A 6,803-nucleotide genomic window follows, 5' to 3' on the forward strand; every position below is an offset into this window, starting at 1 on the left:
TCACTCCACGGAGACTGCGACCATTATCCCCCGGTACACTCCTATGTTATATTCAAAATCTTCTGCTCAAACTCCTTTCCATCCTAGACTGCCATCCTAATCCCCTCTGCCGCGACATAGCCTCCTACAGATCCTTCTACACCCTACAGGACACAAAAGAATAAAACAGATACTCCTCTAACTCTCTCTACACTAGCTGCAGGTTTTTCCTCTCCTTTTTTCCCTGCATTCCTATCCTACTCATATTAACCTTTCTCGTTCCTCACTTGTTATGAAGGTTAAAATGTATTATACATTGATACTTCTGTATTTATTTATAGAAATAAATATTTATTCATTCATTCATTCAGATTTTTCGTCTGCCTTAACTAGGAGTAGGAAAGCCTATCTCTATTCTCTCTTCCATCTCTTCCCCCTGAGGGAAACCATCGCTTATCCCGCAAAAAAGGTTCAGGCACCGCCAGGGCTTCGTGAACATCCACAATAAGGTTAACTGATTTATCTTTGCTCGGGAACGTTGAGCTTTGTTAAAGTATTCTTTAAAAAAACACGTTCAAGCTTAGATAAAACGATAAAAGTTCAGCGCTTAGATGGATAGCATCCTGGCTATCCAAGAAGACGCCAAACAACAGCAAGATATGGTATTCCAATTATGCAGATATTCATTTTTGAGGGTAGGTTTTTACCCAAAGATAGTAATCCTATTGTAGGAAAAATCATTTTGCACATATTACGTAATCCATGCTCGTATGGCTAAGGATGTTACTTCTCGGGGAGGAAAAACCAAGGCCTGTGAGCTTTCCAGCATCAAGAGTCTGATTAAAAGGACGGGGTCTGGAGGGTGAAGCTTTAGAGTGAGGGGTTCCACAATAGATCCAAAGGGGTCGCAGTGGCGTAGGCCTTGAGGCCGCCCTAGTTTAATCTATCTATCTACGTAATCCATGAATAAAGTAAAAAGTTAGTTGTGACATTAGAAATCCTTATCACCACAGGTTACCCGATAAGAAGATATAATATGGCGCTTACATAGATTTTCGTCCTTCCCCTAAACTTTAGTTAATGTTAAGAAAGTTTAATGAAGAAACTACAGTTTAGTGTAGACGTAGTCGATTCGACATTCTCATCTGGGACACATTAAATTTGTCTGTGTGTCTGTCAGTGTGCATGTGTCCCACGCACGTCTTGTGTATAATATACCAGGTTCTATAATGTCGCCCACTTAGGAATTTTAGACGACATCCCTAATTATTAGTTAGTGAGGGACACAGAGTTCTGAATTTTTGACTGAGTGAAGGAAGGGAATTAGTGGGAGGGGAGGTAGGGAGTGGAATTCATGAAGCAAGAGTGATTTTGTTACCACAGGAAGAAGGTTACTATTGAGCATAATGTCCTTTCTGTTTTTTTTTGCTATAGTAAACAATCCATCTAAGGGAGTAATCTATTTAAACAATAAGAGATGTTACTGTTCTGGGAGTATGTGTGCAAGAGAGAGAGAGAGAGAGAGAGAACAGTTTAGATACAGAAATAATAAAGAGAAACCCTCCAGTAAGGTTATTATATTGTAATAAGTGGAGAGGTTATAGCCACGGCTAACTATATAGACAATAGCCTCCTCTTTCTCTTTTAACAATCCATATTCGTAAAGACAATGGACCCATTCAAAAAAAAAAAAAAAAAGAGCTACACATAAAAACAATTTTAAAACACATGAAGGCACACATCTACAAACAGAAATACAAATAAACTTATGCTATCAATATATCGAAGTTGGTTCTGTTATTGTACATTGTTTTGTAAAAGTTAGTATATTTAATATTTTAATATTACTACCAAACATAGTGCCCATGTTTATAATATACATAAACTTATGAGAGAGAGAGAGTGAGAGAGAGAGAGAGAGAGAGAGTGAGTGAGTGAAGTCCCTGTAAGAACAAAGTACCCCCAAACCAGCTACCCAACTTAAGAAGACCAACATCTTAACTTAGTCGGCCATAACTGGGTAAAAGGCGCCACTTATCTCGAAGTTAACAAGCTGCCCAATGAAGGTACCTAAAGAGTAAGAAAGACCTTTTTGCACTGGCCACAAAGCCCTAAAAAGAGATAAAGCTCGCTTTCATCACTTCCGCGCGCCCCCCTTTCCCCTGTTTACAAAGTCAAAGTGGGTAATTTGACCATAAAATTATGGAAAACAACAAAATGGTTGAATATATAGTGAATTGAAATACAACATGGTTGAACAGTTACTTACTGTAAATGGTATTCCCATTTCAGGGGGGAAGATGCAAAAAAGGGAATATTGCATTCTTAAATGTTTATGTTGGCTGTACTGTTGAAATGTGGAGTAAATTGTATGAAAACTAGATTAATGTAAATTTATTTAAAAACTGCAGCACTATAAAATTACTGGAAATTGGCGGAAGTCCTTCACAATGAAAAACAATATAAGTCTTGGATCTTACAGAGCCCTTCGTTTTTGACGTGAATACGTCTTTAAATTTGCTATCATATGGAGGCAATCCAAAAAACCTAATGATAACAAAATTGGGGGATACATTTTGGCATTTTAGTTCTACGAATCTATCGTCTACATCCAAAATTAAATTAGACTACTGGATAGCTAAAGGATCAAAGAATCCATTACGATAAACGAGGACTGTGACGCATTGCGCGCGGTGGAGGGGGAAGCGCCGCCATTTTGAGATCATTTTGCTGCGTATCGAGATTTGCAATTAGTATAACTTTTGACTCGAAAAGCTACGATGTTCGTTTAAGTTTTAATCGTCAGCTGGCGTCACAATCTATCGATTGTATATAAAACATTAGTGTAAAATAGTGACAGTGAATAAAATAAGGTGTTAGAATAAAAAAAAATATTATCAAAAATATATAATGTCGGCCTATACCCTTCGAAAAGCCAAAACCAAATACAGAGATGGTATATGGTTGGAAAGGGTTTCTCAAGAACAATCGAATGGTAATAATAAAACACCATATGACCGAGTCAAGCTGTGCCGTAAAACGTAAAAGAATGAATGCGGCCGAGCGGATCAACGACGGTGTCCAGTACATCTGCAGCTAGTGCCGGTTGAAATTATGCAAGTGGATGATGAAATCGCTTCTACATCGACAACGGACTGTATAGGCATAGATTGTGTTCGATCGTCGATTTGGTTCCTTGATTTCATCGTAAATATATAAATAAAAATATTTTATATAAAAAATATAACCCGTTACGTAAACGTATTCACGTACAACACACGGTCCATGACACAGTCACAGTTTTTTTTTTTTCTTCTTCTTGTAAGAAATTGGAAATACATCCGCTGTGAAGACTTATATGACTTCCGGTTCACTGCTATTCTCAAAGCTTCTAACTCATTATTATTCTTCAAAATTCCGAAATTTTTTGATCCAAATTAATTCTGATCTTAATAGTTAGCAAAATCGAAATTACACTGAAATTCATCTTTTACCTTTAAGGGAGGCGTTTCAAGTTTTTTTTTAAGAGAATGCTTATGTTTGACTGATTTACAATTCCATACTAAAACCCGCCTGGACGTACGGTATTGAACTGTGGGGTTCAACGAAATGCTCTAATCTTCACAGAATTCAATCTCTTCAGTCTAAAATTCTCCGCACTATCGTTAAACAGCTCCATTTTACGTTTCAAATCTAAACCATCCACACAGACCTGGAAATTCCGTTTTTAGGTCCAGGTTGCACGAACTCGCTATAAAAGTTTTCATCAGCACTTCAACACTCTCATTCCAATCCTCTTGCCCGCCATTTATCATCTCATCACCAACCACATTATCCTCCCAGACGATTAAAACGAGCCAGAGGCCTCGCGATTTTCTCTCTCATCTGGAGAGAGTAGCTAATCCTGGGAGACGTCTTAGGGAGTGTTACCTCTGGGGTAACTTCTCCCCTCAATTAGTGGAGTTTGTGGTAGTGGTGTCAATTATTGTCATGGTTACTTATAGCGTATCTAGCGCTGGTGTAACTTAACCAATAAATGAAAAAAAAAGAAGAGAATTCTTAACTCCCAACTTGTGGATATTCCCCAGGGAGCCTCTGTACAGTTTTTCATACATTAGGGATTCGCGAAAGATAGCGTTCTTAAAGCGATTTCCATCTTTTCAATTTAAAATTACAATATTCTCCATAATTTACTAAGGCTCAAACTCAATTCACTCGACAGTAATCCAAAAAAAAATGTCAAAAAACCAAAAAAATAATGAAGTACTTCCGGTTGGTTTGGGGCGGGTGTTGGTCTATTGGGCCAAGAGCGTGGTTTTGTAAGTGAGAGATCCCCAGTTCGAATCCCGCGTATGGCTACTTTTTATTTGTTAGAAAAAAAAAATTGTTTATAGTAAAGTATGAGCTTCCGCCTCCTGTCCACGATACCTAGTTGGACGTTAAGCCCGCCTACAAAAAATATGCGATTACTGTATTTTTACTTTACTTCCGATTGTTTGAAGGAACCTAAATGAAAAAAAAAAAAGTTAAGTCAAATTTTGACTAACGTACAGGCAGACTTTTTCCGGTGGAACTTAAAAATCGTTAATCTGCACGATTTTCAGTACTAGAATTAAGGAAGAGTTAGTAAAGGACTCCACATCCGGTAAAAACTTTTTCAAAAGCTGTACTTTTAAAACAAAAAAAATTATAAATAATTGCAAGTAAGACAGAATACGCAAAAGATTAACTTTTTTTGAAAAATTAATTATTGAAAAGGAAAAAATAATTTAAATAATTCGAATTTAAGTCCGTACTTCTGTATGAATTGCAAGAAGCGAAGATGAAAATAGAAATGGCTGCTCGTACCAGTAAATTATATAACGACCCCCCTACTTAAAAATATTAAATAATAAAAAAATATATATATAAATATATTCTATAATAATTTTTGTTTCTAAAAATTGCCAGCTAGAACGAGTTAGGTAATTTAAAACCTATCATAATAGGATATTATGCCTATTAAACTGCTGAGAGTTTAGGAACTGCGGTTTGAGGCCTTCGGCACCCCCCCCCCCTGCAAGGAAATAGCCATAAAGAGATAATGATAATCTATACTGGTGATTACAGTTATGGTAATAGTTTCAGTTACGCGAGCTTAATAATTGGAACCAGAGATTTTAATTCCACATTTATAATTTTACGTGTACTATGAATACGTGTGAGTGTGTGTGTGTGTGTGTGTGTGTGTGTGCATTACTTACAAGAGCATTAACTAAGTATTTATAGTATGCAAGTTGCTTGTCAGTCGGCAGCTTATAACTCCTTAGTTTATAAAATCCTGCTTAGGAATTGCTTTGTTTAAATACGAATCTAATGGCTGTATAAGTTTATTAGGTTGCCTTCTGAATTTCAGTGTTCATGTCATTTTCCGTTTACTCGGCTAATCTTAAAAAAAATACCCGGAATGAATTTTCACCTGAAATAATGTACGAAACTGGTGAACACAAAGAAGAGGTACCTAAAATGATACTTCAGGAGAAAACCTACCATTAAACCCTTTACAAAACTACCTAGGTAGAACTTAAAAGGTACTCTAGAGGAAATTGCATCTAATCCCTTCTTGAATAATTGCACTTAATCTAATTTTACCAAAGAATATGTTTCAATTAAGAAAATCGCACCACGTGTTCCAAAACTACTTTAGCCAATTCTCTTTTATGGTAAATATCAAAAATCTTGTTTCCACAGAAATAAACGCCGAAGTTCTTTCTCATTTTATAAATGCCTATTTTTCACAGGCAAGTCCATAAATGTGACTAATCTAACCCACTAAACCAACAATACATCTTAGCTTTGCGGGTCTAGCCTATAACCGCCTAACATACTTTACTATAAATTTCTCATATTAACCATTAAATAAAATCCAAGACCTAGACCAGGGGAATTGAACCCACTAAACCAACAATACATCTTAGCTTTGCGGGTCTAGCCTAAAAACATACTTTACTATTAATTTCTCATATTAACCATTAAATAAAATCCAAGGGCTAGATCGGGAGAATCGAACCTACTAACCAACAAATAAAATCTAAGGCTTAGACCGGGGGAATCGAACCCACTAAACCAACAATACATCTTAGTTTTGCGGGTCTAGCCTATAACCGCCTAACATACTTTACTATAAATTTTTCATATTAAGCCTTTTTTTTATCTGTCGTAAGCATGCATGTTTATTGCATACCTTGCGGGCATCAGACCTTCATCCATTATCAGAGGTAATTTCTACAATTTCCCCCCAATGTCTCCTAAGGGAGTTTATGGGGCGCCACGGTAGCCGAGCAGGTTAAGAGGCGAGACCTGCATAGCTAATATGCATTGTGGTACTGGGTTCGATTCCCGGTCTTGGCCTTGGATTTTATTTAATGGTTAAATGAGAAATAGTGAAGTACGCTTGCTAGTCGCCTCCGTCCACGACACCTAGTAAATGGTAGTTGGACGTTAAGCCCCGCCTGAAAAAATAGGCGATTACTTTACTTTTCTACAATTTTGTGTAAAGAATTACACGTACATTTCCGTCTCACACTGCTATTGCAGACTTGAGCACTTGTGGAATGCTGTGGAATTAGTGGAATGCAGGTAAGTGTTGACTTGAGGAGTCAACAGATGTAGTCAGCGAGAAAGAAACATAAATGATTTCGAACTCTCTAGACTTAAACTGTGTAGTTTTTACCTCTGATAATGGATGAAAGTACAAAACTTATGCGTGCTTCGATAATTAAGACCAAAGATAATTGTGTTGCTTCTAATCTCCCGTAAAATCTTCAGATCCTTCGGGATCCATT

This window comes from Rhodnius prolixus, unplaced genomic scaffold (assembly GCF_049639745.1).
Source record: "Rhodnius prolixus isolate KJV_2025 unplaced genomic scaffold, Rpr scaffold_5, whole genome shotgun sequence".
Taxonomy (NCBI): domain Eukaryota; kingdom Metazoa; phylum Arthropoda; class Insecta; order Hemiptera; family Reduviidae; genus Rhodnius; species Rhodnius prolixus.